We start from the raw sequence: 16,981 nt of genomic DNA, 5'->3' as shown, positions 1-16,981 counted from the left end.
GAGGATGGGAAAGGCAGCGGAGCACAACAGACACTAGTATGGCAATATGTAAATCAATGGATGTGTAACTGATGTGATTCTGCAATCTGTGTATGGGGTGAAGGTGGGAGTTCATAACCCACTTGAATCAAAGTGTGGAATATGATATGTCAAGAAATTTGTAATGTTTTGAACAACCAACAATAAAAAATTAAAATTAAAAAAAAAAAAGAAAGAAAGAAAGCACAAAATGCCAAAAATATGGTACTACATAGACCACGAGGACACTGGCTTTCGATGTAACTGAAACAAGAACACAGAACGCCACCTGGATTTGCCTTAGCTGGGAATATACAGACAGGTGATCTGAATTGTCCTACTCTTCTCATGTCCAAAAATGACTGTATTAATTTAGGGGTTACAAATAAACTTTAGTAAGTAGATGAATTCACAAATTCAGAAACCACGAAAAATTCAGATCCACTGTGGACACATAAAGAAAGAAGCAGCCCGTGTACACTGAGAGGCCCAGGTGTGGGCTTGGGTAGAGCTGAGCAGTGGAGAACTGCTCCATCCACAGCACTGTAAGAAAAGCACAGGTGGCAGAAATGGAGACTGTTTTACTGAACTGATCCTATTTTAGCTGAAGCCCATCCATCTGAAGCTCAGGTGGGCCCTATATAGAAGTACTACTGTGCACGCAGGTTAAGCACTACAGCAGGACAGTTAATGACCCTACATGTGGGTTTGGGGTGGGGAACAGCACAAAACCAGACCCAGGCCTCAGACTCAAGGCCCTGCTACCTCCAGAGAGGAAGCGCCATCAAGATCAAGCCTTTTTCAGGGGTCTGCTGAACCCATAGTTCTGGGCATGGCCAAAGGACAGAGCCCCTTCTCCTATTCTAACTCTACTCCTGCCTCCCTTCCCCCTCTAGATTTCTGACACACTGACCTTCTTCCTGTTCCCTTGAACACTGAAGGCTGGGGACAGTCCCACCTTAGGGCCTTTGCATGTGCTGTCTAAACCACCCAGAACACTCTCCAGACATCTGATTGACTCCCTCTCTCACTTCTTTCCTCTCTTCTTAGGGAGGCCCATCCCCACTCATTTAACCCTAACCCTCCCCCTCCTAAGTTTTGTCTCCATAGCAATTATCACCATCTGATAGATTAGTTATTTTGCTTGTTCATTTATTGCTCTCCCTGCCCCCATGAAAACTAGGGGGAGGTTGGGTCTTGTGGGTTTTTTATTGTATCTGCTATTCCAATAAGAAATCCTAGCACATAGTAGGCACTCAATAAATGTTTATTGATGGAATGAATGACACTAGTAATAATAATAGGGGGAATTAACATTTTTGTATCACTGTGTTAGGTGTTTTACATAGGTTACCTCACTGGAATCACAAAGACTTAACAGGTGGCTTTGATGGGCTTTTAGGTCCATTTCATAGGTACAGGTATCAAAGCACAGAGAGATTATGCAACTTAATTAGGGTTAACCAGCTAGAAAGAGACTTAACTGCAATGTAGTCAAGCTTGTTCTCAGTTTAAAGCCACTATGCCAAAACCTCTCAATCTATCTGTGGCAAAGGACAGTGGGTATTTTTGTGTGTGTGGTCCATTGAGATTGATAACAGACACACAAAGTCGGGAAAACATTACAGAATACAGAATGCACTGGGACGTTTGCACTGACCTCCCCAAGGACAGTGGGAACTACTGGGCCCACAGGCTGTGCTCTGAGCAGAACTGCACTGAACCCAAAGAATCAAATGGTCCCACGTTTCCAGGTCATCAGGAGACTGGAGTTGAAGCACCATGAGAAAAGTTTGTGCTCTGTTTTACTTGTGGAAACATGAAAATTTCACAAATCAATTTTCTTCCTTTTAACTTATGGGAGTGTGTTGTCTCACATTTAGTTTTCAGGGAAGAAAACCTGCTTTTCTTCTGCCCCAAACACTGTTCCCTGGGCTCCTTATGGGGAGGACTCCTTGCCCTTCTTGGGGTCACCTCCTTAGAGTGACCTTTCCCAGTCACCCCATCATCTAGCACAACTGAGCTTCTCTATTACCACGTGCTATTTATTTCCACCATTGCACTCGTCATTACTAGGAATGACTTATTTATTTGCTTACTTGTTCAGTTTCTCTCTGCCGTTTTTATAATAACAAACTCCAGGAGGGCTGAAACCCAGCTCACCAAGCCTCTTCCCAACACCTGGCACAAAAGTAGGCCCCTGCATGACTTGTTGAATGAATGCAGTAAGCAAACAGAAATAGAGTGACTAAATAGCTTACCTAAGGTCAGAAGCAGGTAAGTGCCCCATCAGGGAACCAGTTCCACTGCCATTCAACAGATATGTGCAAGTTTGTCTGGGAGTCATCCTCGGAGTTGGGCACTGGGGTTGTGGTAGTGGATACAAGACCTTGTATCCACTACCCTGCTAAGTCCTGTGTGTCCTGGTGGGGCTCACAGGACTTAGCTCCAAACCCAGGGTCCTTCCCCTGATTTTCTGGCTCTCTCCATTTTTTTTTTCATCTGCACATACTGTTTTACCTACAAACACTCTCTCACAAGCAATTGTGCTATCATGCAAGCAAGGGTGATATTTGCTTTTAAGTTGCCCATAAATGCCATTACATTTGAATTGCAAAAAACAGTGAGTAATTTTTCAGTATGAGTATGTCCTGTGTAAGACTCAGGATATACTTATACTAAGATATTAACTCCCTGTGTATCTGAAATTAAAATTTAACTAGGTATCTTGGGTTTTTATTTCTTCTTCTCTTTTTTCTCCTAATTATGGCAACTTTATATGTTTTACAGATAAGAAACTGGGACTTACTGAGAATAAGGAACTTCAATAACTTGCTCCAAAAGTACACAACCAGTTGGAGAGCTAGAAACTAGAACACTTGACCCCTCATCACTCTCATTACTCCTTTTCTCAAAGACTCTGTGATTCTGAGCCCAATTCCTGTGTGGCAATCTATTTGATGTCTCCTGAGAGGTTTGTCTTGCTGTTGAAATGTCTCCTTGACCACCAATATGGAACAGTTTCCATATATTTAATCACTTTTAGTAATTTTTTTACAATTAAAAAACACCTATTTGCAATATATTCACATAACGGAATACCATACATCAATTAAAAAGAACAGACTCTAATATACATAACCACATTACATCTTGGTTAGTTTTCGTGTATTTGTATTCATCAACTTATATAAATAATATTGAGCCAGAGCGCAGACACAAAGAAGAACATCCTGTATGATTCCGTATACTTTAAGTTTAAAAATAGTCAAAGCTAATCTATGGTAATATACGTCATAATATGGGGTGAGTGTCATTGGGAAGGCACATGAGGGAACTTTCTGGGGTTTTGGTAATATTCTGTATCTTGATCTGGGTGATGATTATACACACGCACGAATTTATAAAAATTCAACAAGCTATTTACATAATATTTGTGTACTTTTCCATTTGTAGGTAAAACTTCAATGAAACAAGCTAAGTAAAGCATGTCATCATAACAACAACTAAAGCCAAGACGAGTATAAAACAATTTTTTAAAATCATCTGTATTTCCACCACTGGAAAATATCACAACTAACATTACAGTGAGTATCCTTCCAGATCGTTTCCCAATAGGTTCCTAAGAAAGGAATCCAAAGCCTAACAAATCACCAGAGGTGCTAAGTTAGTTAGGGTCTAATTTCCTGGACGGGTCTTTCACTTATCCAGGAAGCTGTGACCCAACTAGATTTAATTTGACCATTTTTAGAAGAGCATGGAACAATTAATGGCAAATAAATGGAATTAAAATCAAATTGAATACAGCCTTTCAATATGTCTTAGAATTTGATTTTAAGCACAATAATGAATATGAAATGAAAGCTTGGCTTGGAAGGACTCTTGACTCCTGGGACCCCGAGTGCCACCTACTGGTCAGAATCTGCCATGACGCCCCCATCATATGAATCTGTGGCCTTCCCACTAAAAAAAGCTGCAACTCTGGTGCCTCCTTTACCCCTCTGATCTTATACAATTCCCCAAAAAGCTTTCGAGACATTTTTGCTTCTAGGTGCATTTCACAATTCCTAGAACACAGAATCATCTTAATAAATAGCTGATGAATGGATGAAAGATGGTTGGCTGGCTGGATGGACACACAATTTTGTGCCTCATTGTGAAATCCCTGCCCTACCTGCCTCACAGTTCTTTTTGAAAATATGGATAAGACCACTTGTAGAGAACTTATGGATGTAGCAGAAAATTATGACAACCCAATGCCAGGGTTGGAGTCACTGGTGACCAGGACAGACAGTGAGGCTACAGAGACAGGTCCTATGCTACAACTTTTAACTTAAATAAAAGTAAACTATCTTGAGCCAGGGACTTAATAGACACCTGGAAAATGTTAGCTCTTTCCCACTTAAGAGCCCCAGCTCACAAATCCTTTCCAAAGTGTCAAAAGACTTGAGATTGGAGGTCTGTCCTTTCCTGGGCTCAGAAGTGAAGTGGTGATCAATGTTCGTCTGTTGTCAGTTCTGAAACAAGCCAGGGTCACTGTGCTTGTGGATGCGAGCTTGCCCATCAAAGCTCCCCACGCACACCCTCAAGTTAAGAAAGGCGGTTTCTGAACCATAACTGTCAGACTGGCTGATGGTGAGGTGCCCATCTGAGCGTGTCCACTGTTGACAGTGTTTGACAAGCGTCACGCAGGCCTTGCTTTTAGATGCTGCCAGCAGGGGCTCTAGTCTGCATAAAGAGAGCATGATGTGGCAAAAAGTATGAACAAGGGGTCAGAGGCTGAGCTCCACCACTCACTGGCTGGGAGACCTTGAGCAAGTCAATCTTATTAGGACAATGTAACAGAGTAGTGCCAGGAAAATACTATGTAAACTCAAGTGCTGGATCCAGGGTAAAGTATAGCTATTAACAGAACTCAACTGAACATCATGCCCCAGACATGACCTGACCCTGCCCAAAACTACAGAGAGCATCACTGGCATTGATGTGACTCTGGCTTCTACTTATGGAGCCCGATCCCATTTTAGCAGCTACATGAAAAATTGTATTTCACGTTGAGCTTATGACCTACTAAGACCTACCCCTACTGGCTTTTTAAAGCAGACTGTATCCCTTCAAATTTCACTCACTTTTGGTTTGGGTAATTAAAATTAAAAAAAAAAGCAGGCTTTGTATTATATTTCCACTAGATAAATTTAATCCTACTGTTTTGGTCTGTCAAAATAGGCTATTAAAAATATTTTTAATACTATTTTGTCCATTCCATATGTTATCTCACACTGCAGACTTGGTGAGAGCTGAACAATATATTCAACAGGTTTTCATTCATTCCCTACCCATTTATTGAGTACATTTCCGAGATACTGTGTTAGGAGTCAGGAGATACAGAGGGTGTATCTGATGGAGGATGGCAAACACCATGGCAGAGGTCTGCCCTGGCTGCTATGGTCTAAGAGAGCAGGGCACAGCTATTACTGCCAGCGGCAGTGGGAAGGTTTCCAGCTCAGCAAATGTGGCAGAGGCTAACATCTACTTTCCACTTCTTTCCAAACACACCACTGGACCATATTTTCTGGCCATGGCAATTCTCAGTGCTTCCACATTAGTGATCACATCCTTCTTCGTGGGTAGATGAGAAGATGATGTCATTATGAGGGAACTTTCATGATTCCTTGCCCCTTCCAAGCAAAGAAACTGCAAGTAGGAATAGCTAGTCCGTCCTTATCTTTCTGACCTCATCACCCCATCCTCAGCCCTTTGCCAGTGCCCAAGTTCATCCAGTAACTATCAGTAGCATCCCTTCCAAGGGCCAGGCACTATGCTGGGCTCCTCTGCCTTCTCTTAAATCCTGAGTTCAAAATCTCCACACTGGGGAGTGGGGTCTCCTCCGTCTTGGCAAATCCCCCTTCTCTGGCTCACTAATCCCTGCCTACATCCATGTCTGAGTGTCTGTATCCCTAATACCTCTAGCCTAAGACTGGACACTCCAGGGCACTATGTGAGGTACCACGTCACACACAGGAGAGGAGGAACACCTTGGCCACTTGGTCTCTCCATTAGCAAAGCACTGTGGTGAGAAAAATATGGACTGTAAGTCAAGGGCACTGATTTCAGTCCCAGATCTGCAACTAAACAACTATGTGACTTCAGATACAGCCTTCTGATCTTCATTGTTAAAAAAAAGAAAAAGAAAAAAAAAAAAAACCTGAGTAAACTAGAAGATCTTGGAATTTTCTTTTAGTTCAAATACTGTTTTCCATGCTAAACCTTAATTCCTGAATGAAGCCTCTACTCTCTTCTAATCTAGCTTTATAAAGAAACAAAAAGTTTTACAAAAAGAGGCAGAAGGAAGAGAAAACTATATAAGAAGCATTCTTCCTTATAATGACACATCTGCTGGCAATAAGCAGCCTGAAGCTAAAAAGCAATTGCTAAGGGCTATGATTTCAGAATATCCTAAGAGTCTTCCTTGCCCGTCACCTGATTTCTTTTAGGCTCAGACTAATCTTGTCCAGACTCAAGCTCATTGTTATTTGTCAGAACCGGCTTGAATTATTCATGGAATTTCTAGGCTGAGATGGTCTGGGTGATATTCTTTGCAGATGTGTTCATTCTTTCACATCTTCAGGAACTGTTAATAATGGCTTCGTGAATAGGCAAGTCCCTTAATGTCCTTGGGCCTGCTTCTTCACACCTGTACACAAGGAAGATGATTTTTCACTTGTCTTTGTCTCTAGCCATATCTCTGGTTCTGTGACTGTAAATGTCTCAACCTGAGATTCCACAAGCAATTCACAACCAATAGCAAACCACATAGTCATTTAAAAAAAAAAATGAAGGATGCCATCTGATGATTAAACTCAAAAGGAATTATGCAATTAGCAAAGGACGTTGATCACACAACATGTGAGTCTAATTGCAGTGCATGCAAATGTTTGCTAAATTAGATAAATATGGGTTTGCAGTCACTCTGGTGCACAGATTGAGTTGTAAAGTTAAGGAAAATATAAAAATTAATTATAAGACAGGAGTGATAAACATAGGGTGCGTGCACTAGACCGATTAGGATTATTAACCAGGTAATCATTTCATGCCAAAGGTGGAGCATTACAGGAGTCCCAGGCCCATAGTCTGACTACTGGGTAATGAAGTTACATTTTATGGGACATGGAAAACATGCTTCATTTTTACACAGCACCTGTCATCTGGAAACATCAGCACTTGGAAGCTGGTTATACTGGCTCACCAATATGTCAGGTGCAAGTTGCTGAAGAGCATCTCTGGTTGACTGGCATGCCTATATATCCTCTTGGTTATAGTCTTATCCATTTGTCCCAATATCCCAAATTGCCTGATGCACATTACTAAATCTATAAGTCCATGAAGCCATGAAGTAGCTCTTTTAAGAGTATGCCTATGAGCCTGCCAGGACCTCCTAAGTGGGGAAAAAAAAATTATGGAGAGGTGGCTATCATGGAAACCTGGGTGCTGGAAGCAGACTGCTTAGATTTGAATACTGGGTCCATCACTAATTATTTGACAAGTTAGTTCAACTACATGTGCCTAGATTTCCTCACCTCTGTCATTAAGACATAATATCAACTACCATCCAGGGTTGTTGCAAGGCTTAAAAGAATTACTTTTAATAGCACCAAGAACACTGTCTGATTGGACATAACTTCCTATATTCATGTATGAATGCATGACCAGCAAAACTCTACATTTTGTACAATGGCAAGAATGGGATCCTAATTAGACTAACTTATACTCCATATATATAATATGTCAAAATATGCTGAACTGTCATGTGTATCTAAAAAGAACAATTAAAAAAACACTGGGACATAGTAAACTCTCAATAAGAGATTTATTTTTTACTATTTGTTTTTGTCTTGGCATACAAATAAATACAGTGAAGTAATATGTTAGTCTACTGTTTAAGTGTTACAAAATGCTTGAGGGGGATCATTTTTACAAGGCAACTGGAGATCCTTAATAGAAGAGAATTTTAATAGGGGAGGTTTGGGTGTGAAGGCGTGTAACATTTTAGGCAAAGGACATGTCATAAGTGAAGATGCTGAAGTCAGCAAAGCCAAGGCAATTAATTATTGCAAGAAGTGATAGACAAGCCTGGAAAGGAGCTTTAAGGACAGCTTGAGAAACAAATTTTGAACTTGAGTGGCAAAGAAGGAGTCATGTGGTCAATCAGAGACTCTGATTCCCAGTAATCTGAGACAAAATCCAAACAAGGTTCTCCATGGAGTGGAAGGCATCTCAAGGTAGGCATTCTGAACACAGGCTTGAGTCAGACTGTGGACAGTAGACAGCAAGGGGTCCCCTCCCAGCTGTTACTCTCAGCAAGCTCCACCCTCCCAGTGCTCTTATTTCCACCTTTGCAAAAAAAAAAAAAATAGGGTAAAAATATCAGACTTCTCAGGGATGTTGTAAAGACTCATGAGCCAGCACAATGCTAGTGTGAAGTACTTGTAGAGTGCCTCCCACACACAGGGATGTCTCAGGAAATCTTGGGAGAACAAAAGAAAATAAAACCAGTGCCCTAAACTGTAGAATACAAAAATAAAAAATAAAAAATACTTGCACTAAAATTCATGCTTTAATGACTCAGAAGCTCCTCTAGAATCTTGTAGCACCACCAACGGCCTCTGGCCATGATGAAGCCTTGCAGAAGAGCTTTTCTGGTCAGGATAAAAGAAACCAGCCTACTGTGTTGATGTGGAGCCAGAGGTGGGAGAGTGGTGAGCAACAATCCCAGATGGAATCACACTGTGAATTTGGGTGCATTTCTTCCATGTTTTCATTAAGGATTCATAATTCCCCCCGCCCCCCGCCTCCAGCAAAGCTAGCTTCCACATGCCTTTCTTGATTTCCTGTGACAAAGGTTGTGGTGACATCCTGGGGGCTGCTGACTAGTCAGCTGGTGAGTGAACTTCAAAGGGCTATTGACACAGCTGCACATCACTGGCTGGGGCCAGGCGCCAGGGGGCATGCCTGCCTGAAATGCTACAGCTACCCCTGGAGAGCAGTAGAACCCACTCCAAGGGGACAGACACACCACCCCAGCTCTTGGAGCACTACTATTTAATCAATAAAAATTCAACATACAAAAACAAGCTGATTCTACTCAATGAGCCTTGGAGTTTGAAAAGTATAGACCTGAATCTTGGCTTGATCTATTTTCTATCACTGCAGGGCTCTGCTCACAGCTGACATCTTACTGCAAGCAAAAGCCCTTTAGCCAAACTGCTGGCTGTTTTCAAAAGTACCCTGAACCCTCTGAGATAGTCCTTTAAGGGTCTAGAGACACAGAAAGACAGTAAACTGTGAAGTAAGAGATTGATACCAGTTCGCTAAACGTCAAACCCTACTCTTTTCCTAGTTTCCAAGGGAAGTTCAGCCTTAGTGTAGAATTATACAACACCCAGAGAATCAGTAATCAAGTCTATTCTCCCATGTTACAGGAGAAATGAATGCAGCGCACAGGAGTTGAGTGACTTGTCTGAGATCACACAGAAAGTCACAGCTCCTTCAGAAGAAACCCAGAAGCCGGCAAGAGACTTCATCATATCAATAAGACTGTTTCTTTATAATAGCAGTTAATACTTTCAAACTGTAAGTTTTACAAACGTTGCCTTGGTTGTCCACACCAGCCAAGTGAAGTCTATGTCACTATTGCCAGCTCCTTTCATGGAGGAGAAAACTATGGCTCCAAGACTAAGTGGCTCACCCAAGCGGCAGAGCTAGTAGGTGCCAGAGTAGGAGCTAGAGCCACCGTCTTCAGATTCTAAGCCAGTTGGCAAGTATTAACCAAATCTAATTCTACGGCCTGGCCTGTACTGAGCAAGGAAGAGATCTGTGTGTTCTGGGAGCAGAGATAAGAAAAGCAGTATTTACCAAGACAGCAAATAAGGAATCCTTAAAAATATATATGTAAAGCAGAACTCTAGTCGCAAGGCTTCTAAAGACAGTGGGCATCCCCGCCACAGCTGAGCACTGAACACAGCTGTGCTTGCAGTAGGGGCCTGTGGGAGGTGGGGAGAGATGGGGAGGACACAGGTGCAGATGGTTGGAAGAAACTATTTCCTGGACAAAGGTTCTTAAACATGATTTGGCTATTGGAAACTTCTCTGGAGTGATTAAAACAAGCAAAATAAAAACAAAATCAGATACATATATGTCTGGATTGGTTGGGATTATGTTGTATGTAATAATAATAGCTGCAATTGAGTATTGTGCAAAGCACTTTGCATCCATTAACTCATCTAATCCTCCTGAGGACCTTTCACGGTGTGTATTTTAATTCTCCTTTTAGTGAGCAGGGAAAGGGGATGAAAAGGGGTTAAATAATTTGCCTAAGGCTACACAGACCTAATGATGAGATGGGCTTTTCACAAGCAAGGTCTGTTTCACCCCCAAGTCCTAACTGTTGCCCACATCCTTTCCTAGTTCCAGGAAGGATGACTGACCAGAGGTGCCTCTTCATTTTCCAGACCATAAGTTTCTCCAAAAACAGCCATCAATAATATAAAGCAGATACGTCATTGCCATCACAGTGATGCTAACTAGCAGCCAAAAATTTTGGTTTAACAATTACCTTTATCTTTGCTGATTATATATATAAATACATACAAACACACACACACACACACACACACACACACACATACTTCAATTATACATTATTTAATGCATTCAGTTATACATTTTTATTTCAAAGACTGGAACAAAGCTTAGCACTACTTAAAAAGCACTATAGAACTAACCATTTTATGGGAAAATTGCAATTCATTAATAACTATAACCACAAGTGGGTAAATTTATTCCAGCCAATTTCCAAATTGATAAATGCTGTGGATTTTATTGCAAATCTTCAATTAAGGCTGAGAGGAGAGCTGTCAACTTTTCTTGCAAAGCTCTTTGTCAACACACTAGTTTACATAGGTCGTGTTCCATCTCTGTACTGTAAGACAAAGTAGGACAGTGAGTAGTAAAACTCTACCATAATTAATACATGGGTATTGTGGGGCATATTAAGTCAATTCAGATCCTGAAAACCATGATCTAAGCAGGTTATTCACAAGTGCCAAGGAGCCGGAAGCAACCCATTCAGGTTTAGAGAAAAGTGGGCTCTTGAAGTGTGTGGTAACTGCCTGTAACTTTATGGGGAAGGGATGCCCCAGCCTAAGGCAGCCGATCAGAAGCCTGTTCTGTCATCCCAGTGCTCAACTCGGGGACCTATGAAAGCCTGCTGAGGCTTCACTCCATTATGCTGACTGATCATTCAAGGAGAAACGGGGCTGCCCCCAGAGATCCAAAGAGGCACACTTGGAGGACTCAGAGAAGCAGATAATCTGTCCAATGAAGTCCATATCTCTGGAAAAGAAAAAGAGGATGGGGAGAGGAAAAGAAAAGAAGGTCATGAGTAAACCAAGAGTTGGCTTTGATGCCAGGAACCCAGAGGCAGCCATCGTGTCTCTAGCTTATGTGTAGCCATCTAGACTCAGAGCAAGTGATCCATACATACGGCTTGAAAGAAGGAAAGAGAACTTCCTAGGGGAGAAAATTACAGAAACTTTTTTAAAGTACTACAGACACAGGACATAGAAAAAATAATAACAGTAGCTGATGCTTTCTGCCAGGCACCGTTCTAGTGCTTGACTACAAACCCCCAAAAGGCAAGGACTCTGTCTTTCTTGCTCATTGTAAGTACCGAGCCTAATTCAGGGCTGGAGAGCACAGGAGACATGTAGTATACTATTTTTCAGTATGTGAATAAATAAAACGGTCATCTGGCTAAGGGGGAAAAGAAAAACCTGCCATTTTAAAGATTTTTTTAAATTTGTTTTAATTAGTTATACATAACAGTAGAATGTGTTTATGCACTTTGATATATATAGACGGAATATAATTTAATTTTTCTGAGTGTACATGTTGCAGAATCACATTGGTCATGCAGTCACATGTATACATACAGTAATAATGTCTGTTTCATTCTACTCTTTCCTATCCCCACATTCCCTCCCCTCCCCTCTAGTCACTTTCCTCTACCTAATCTAAGGAAATGCTATTCTTCCATAGTGCATCCAGCCTTATTGTGAATTAGCATCCGCATATTAGAGAAAATATTCGGCCTTTGGTTTTGTGGGATTGGCTTATTTCACTTAGCATGATATTCTCCAACTCCAACCACTTACTGGCAAATGCCATAATTTCACTCTTCTTTAAAGCTAAGTAATATTCCATTGAGTATATATACCACATTTTCTTTATCCATTCAGGTTGGTTCCATAGTCTAACTATTGTAAATTGAGCTGCTATAAACATTGATGTGGCTGCATCACTACAGTATGCTGATTTTAAGTCCTTTGGGTATAAACCAAGGAGTGGGACAGCTGGGTCAAATGGGTTCCATTCCCAGTTTTCTGAGGAATCTCCATGCGCTGGAGTGATTATGAGCTCACTTTCCTAATATCATGGAGCATCATGTATATGTCGGGCATTGAACTTGAAACTGCAGATAAAGAGATTAAAAAACAAAGTACCCTGTCAGCTTGTGGGACAACATTCTAGAGTAGAACTTTAAACAACCAACATTCTATCAAGCCCCTGCTCTGGGCCAGGCACCTGGCTGGCCTCTGGGAGACCAAGACATGAAGATATACCTCTCCCTGCTCTCTGGGAGCTCAGAGGTGTAGGTAGGAGGTGTCTCTAACAGAAGTGTGTTTACAGCATTATCATGAGGAGCAGGATGTGAGGAATCTGCCTGGAGGGGATCAGACAAGAACTTTTCACTGCCAAGCTTTAAGCAAAGAGCAACAATCACTGATCTGACAGATTTTAGTATTCCTACATTGAGCATTGAATAGGACTTTTTTTTTTTGGTAACAAATTCCCACACTTACTCCCAGGAATCTACTCTTCTTTAATGTCCCAGGACTTGAAAAGAGTGTTCTTCCAAACTGTTGATAAGCACTAGATTATATGACCCTCAGCTTTATGACCATTTTTAAATTACGCGCACAGTAATACAATGAGGACTGAACTTCTATAGAGGGCCCTCGATATTTTGTATTCTATTATCCTCAAGGGATTTCAAAAATTTAGGAGGGGTCATTGCTCAGTACCTGGCAGCAACTGTTGCGACTACAGCTGAGTCCCTGCCTACAAATATCTATCCAGGGCTACCAGGAGTTTCCCACAGGAAGTATAGTAGACTTTGGGGGATCTCACACACCCTGGGACAAGCTCTGACCAAACCTAGCTCCAGTCAGCATGACCAGCTCTGCCTCTCCCACTTCCTCAGTCTCTTGCGTGTATTCATCCCTTTAAAACCCTGCCCAGAATGGAGCCAGCACCTTTCATTTGTAGGCAGAATAACCAACTTATTAAAAGGACCAGGGAGAGTTCAGATCTCACTGTGAGCAGCTGCAATCCAACCCAGCACCTGGGGATTTGTGTGATTTAAAGCTCTAGACAGCTGTTTTGTCGTGGCTGTACCAACACGTGCTATAGAAGAAGCACAAACCCAAATTTCCCACTGGGTCAGGAAGTAGAGCCAGTGAAAGCAGCACCTGGGAGGCAGGGGCAGTGACAGAAAGACCTAGGAACCCACTAGTACAGCAAGTTCTTTCACGGCCCCTCATCCTGCCCTGATCATAGGGGAAGATCTTGCCTTCTTTTTTTTCCCCCATACCCATTGTGAAGATAAGGCAAAGGGACATAGTTCAGAAATCCCAAATGTTACCTTTGAATCTAGGCACCTAAAATAATGCCCATCTCTACCTTTGATATCTTTTTTCATAATATCTCATTTAGTGTTAAAGGTGTTACACAACATATCAGTCCTGAGTTGTGAAACCCATAAGGGTGGCAGCATAAAGTGGACAAAGTGGTCTAACTTCAGTGAGACATGGATTACACAACATGATGAACAGAACCAAACACAGATATTCCCTTGGATTATATAATTAACAACTGCAAAATATATTTAATGGGAAAATAAAAACAAATTCAAGCCTGTCCCATGGTCCTTCATTCTTGTTTGTGCAGTAAACGTAAGTTTTCAGTAGTCTTTCTTGCCCTACTGGATTGAGGATTGAACCCAGAGGTGCTTTATCACAGAGCTACATCCCCAGTCCTCTTTGACTTTGAGAGGTCTCACCTAGTTGTGCAGACTGGCCTTGAACTTGGCAATCCTTTTGCCTCAGCTTCCCAGGTAACTGGGATTATAGGACTGGGACATCACATCCAGTTTTGGTAGTGTTATATCTTTTCTTTTACACTCATGCTGAATTTCAAATTGATGGACTTGTACAGTTTTGAGTAGAATTGTTTCAGATTGCTTTCTTTACTAAATTACCTTTACATGAAAGGGTCATTAAGCCTTCAAAACATATCATTTCACTCTCAACAGGACTGCTTTTCATCATGTTCTGTGAGTTTGATTAATGTGACAAAATAGTCATGACAACTGTCATTGAGCAGAAATGACATATCCCTCCTTTCTATTTTTTAGATTGGAGGAAGGGCTAAAAGGTTAAAAGCTGGCCTAAGGTATTACTGACACTGCTTTCATGGTAACATTTTTTATTTATTATTATTATTAACAGTAGTAGTAATAGCATGGGGGATTGAACCCAAGGGGCTTTTTACGACTGAGCCACATCCCAAGCCCTTTTTATTTTTTAGCGTGAGACAGGGTCTTGCTGAGTTGCTTAGGACCTTGCTAAATTGCTGACACTAGCCTCAAACTTGCAATCCTTCCTCAGCCTCTTAAATCACTGGGATTACAAGCATGCACCACTGCTCCTGGCTCATGGGAACTTTCAATGGATGTATGAACTGGGAGCAGGCAGGACTGGACTCTAATTATGGTTCTATAGCTAACCTTTTGTGCCTAGTTTCTTTATAAAATTGGGCACAACTATTCTGCTGTGAGGACCAAAGCAAGTGAGGACCAGCCCCCAGTACAGTGGAAAGCTCTGAGGAGTTAAAAAGACTCGGCTTCAAGTTCTAGCTCTGTCACTCCCCATGAGACCTTAGATTTATTACCATACTCTGCTTTGCTGACTGAGTCATAACCCATGCTTTAACACCTGAGTATGCAATCTAAGAAATGTCACCAGAGGAGCTATTCCCTGCATTATATGCTTTACAGGTACTTGACACTCAGACATCTGTAGCATGAGTGGCCCTCTATTTCTAAACACCAGGCATCAAATTGGCTACTTCTAAAAAGTCCCTTTAAAGGGAGCTTATGGCCCACTAGAGTCCCGTGGCATAAAAACTTGGGGTAGGTTGAACAGGGATGAATGCAAGCACTGCTATAAGCACTAACTGGGGACAGGTAGAGGTAATCTAGCAGGCAGTGGCTAAAGCAGAAGCACCAACTGCTCACCTTTCATGGATGCATTTATAGTCTCACTTTGCTCCAGAAGAATTAGACCTAACCACAGCAAGAACCTGATATTTACTGCAATATTTACTGGGACCTGCCCAGTGACTCCAGCCATATTTTTAAATCCCAGAACTGCAGGCAGCCAGTCCCCTTTGAAGTCGTTTTTGAAGTGTGTTCAAAAATAAAACCTGCCTGAAAATGGGTGCCCCTGCCAGGGATGGTCCCTAGAAGACAGGCTCAGGATGGTGCTAACAGTTTTGGGTGGCCACTGAGCTCACCGTTGAGGCTGCCTTCCGCAGGAAGATAAGCCAACCCTCATAACCTAGGCCCCCAGGCCTGTGGCCAGTAGCTTCAGCTAAGTAATCCTGGCCTCAGCATCACAGCATCCAAGCTCTTATTTTGTCTAGGAAAATGTAAGAATGTCTCGGACTTAGAGTCAGAAATGGGTGACTCATTGATACACAAGTAAGCAATGGGACTTGGACAGCGTGGCCCCTATAGCCATAACCAATATGCAAGGTTACAGAACAGGAGGAAAAGCCCAGACCGAACACTCCCCGCTGGGCGTCCTGATCTTGGTGTGGTTGGGCAACACATGTGGTCCAGCAACCGCAGCCGGGTCCCCAGAAAAGAGGAAACGTTTAGAGGCAGAAAAGAGTGGAGCAAAAAATGAGAGCGCAAACAATCTAGGCACAGGCTCGGAACCCGGTTTCCCCCTTTTCAAAATGAGGACTTAGGACTATAGTGCCTCCTAACTCCACTGTTACTGTGGAACTTTACAATATACCAGGCTGATGCCGCCGAAGGCTCGGAAACCGAAAAAAAGAGGAAAAAGCGAGGGAGGACAACAGGAGAAGAAAGGAAGAAGCGGGTAGAAGGCTGAAAGGGAAGACACCGGACGGCACGGACAGGCTTGGCGGGTTTTCAGTGTTACTCTTCCTTCTCCCCACACCTGAGTTCTCCGGGACGCGCCAAGGCCCGCGCCCAACGAGTTTTGGTATCAGTAGCCAAACTTTTCCCTCCGCACACCAGTTTCTGGAAGTTGTGGAATAGATGCTGGGCAGCCCAATAATGCATGCTTGGTATTAAAAGGTGAATGATCCCGACGAGCTCCGGAGGGCAGGTAAGCAGACCCAGGCTAGGCGGTGGGTAAAATAGCCCCAATCTGGGGATCACAGTGCCCAATTCTCAGCCCGCGAATCCTGGGCAGGCCAAATTTCATTCACCAATTTTAGTAAGGGTAAGGGGTGTATGCAAAAAAAGAAAAGAAAAAAAAAAAGTTGCAGAACTTTTCCCCCAACTCTTCGTGGAGGCAGGACTAAAGGGCGGTACCTGCACCCTGATTCGCAGGCGGCTGGTGTGGTGAGGCTCGGATTGGCGCGCGGGGCCCGGGGCCGGGAAGAGCGGGCGTGGGGGAGGGGAGCGGCCTCCCAGCCCGCGGGATCGGCTCGCGCCGGGAGCGGGTTAATTTCAAATCCGGGGTTTGACTGCTCCAGGACGGTCACACTCTCTCTGCCCGCCCGCCGCCCCGCACAAGCTTCCTGTGCC

The 16,981-nt window shown here is 42.7% G+C and overlaps 1 protein-coding gene and 1 long non-coding RNA gene across 8 annotated transcripts in view; one reads left to right on the top strand and one right to left on the bottom strand.

Annotated features, from left to right (window-relative positions):
• Positions 1-16,981, bottom strand: part of LOC125612079 — an 83,581-nt gene that overhangs the window by 30,289 nt on the left and 36,311 nt on the right. The gene's annotated exons all lie outside the window — the stretch shown is intronic.
• E2f8 (E2F transcription factor 8) overlaps positions 16,079-16,981 on the top strand; it is a 17,592-nt gene continuing 16,689 nt past the window's right edge. The window contains exon 1 of the mRNA XM_048788467.1: positions 16,079-16,556. The gene's annotated coding sequence lies outside the window, so the exon portion shown is untranslated. The remainder of the gene's footprint in view (positions 16,557-16,981) is intronic.

The sequence above is a fragment of the Marmota marmota genome, unplaced genomic scaffold (genome assembly GCF_001458135.2).
Source record: "Marmota marmota marmota unplaced genomic scaffold, marMar, whole genome shotgun sequence".
Classification (NCBI taxonomy): domain Eukaryota; kingdom Metazoa; phylum Chordata; class Mammalia; order Rodentia; family Sciuridae; genus Marmota; species Marmota marmota.
Note: the sequence above shows the minus strand (reverse complement) of the source record. Positions and strands in the feature narration are given on the sequence as shown.